Below are 341 nucleotides of genomic sequence, written 5' to 3' on the forward strand. Positions count from 1 at the left end.
AGGTTTTGGAGTTAACTTGGGTTTTAAGAAACTCAAGATTTTGTATGTTTGAATGCTTTTGAATATATATGATTGTTGATGAAATGTGTTGAATATTGTATATGATTGTTGTTGGGAACTTTTCTGAGTGCAGGTGTTCGAAAAACCATGTTTAAATGGGTTTCGGTTGTCGAAAAGGGAAAAATAGGTTTTCTGCCCAAGTCCCTGTCGCTTGGGCGAGGACTGGGCGAGGGACCAGGCGAGGGGAAGTTTTGGTTCTGGAACTCCTCGCCTGGGCGACAGAATCTCGCTTGGGCGAGCAAGCCTCGCTTGGGCGAGCAAGCCTCGCTTGGGCGAGCAAG

This window comes from Lupinus angustifolius, unplaced genomic scaffold (genome assembly GCF_001865875.1).
Source record: "Lupinus angustifolius cultivar Tanjil unplaced genomic scaffold, LupAngTanjil_v1.0 Scaffold_366, whole genome shotgun sequence".
Classification (NCBI taxonomy): Eukaryota; Viridiplantae; Streptophyta; class Magnoliopsida; order Fabales; family Fabaceae; genus Lupinus; species Lupinus angustifolius.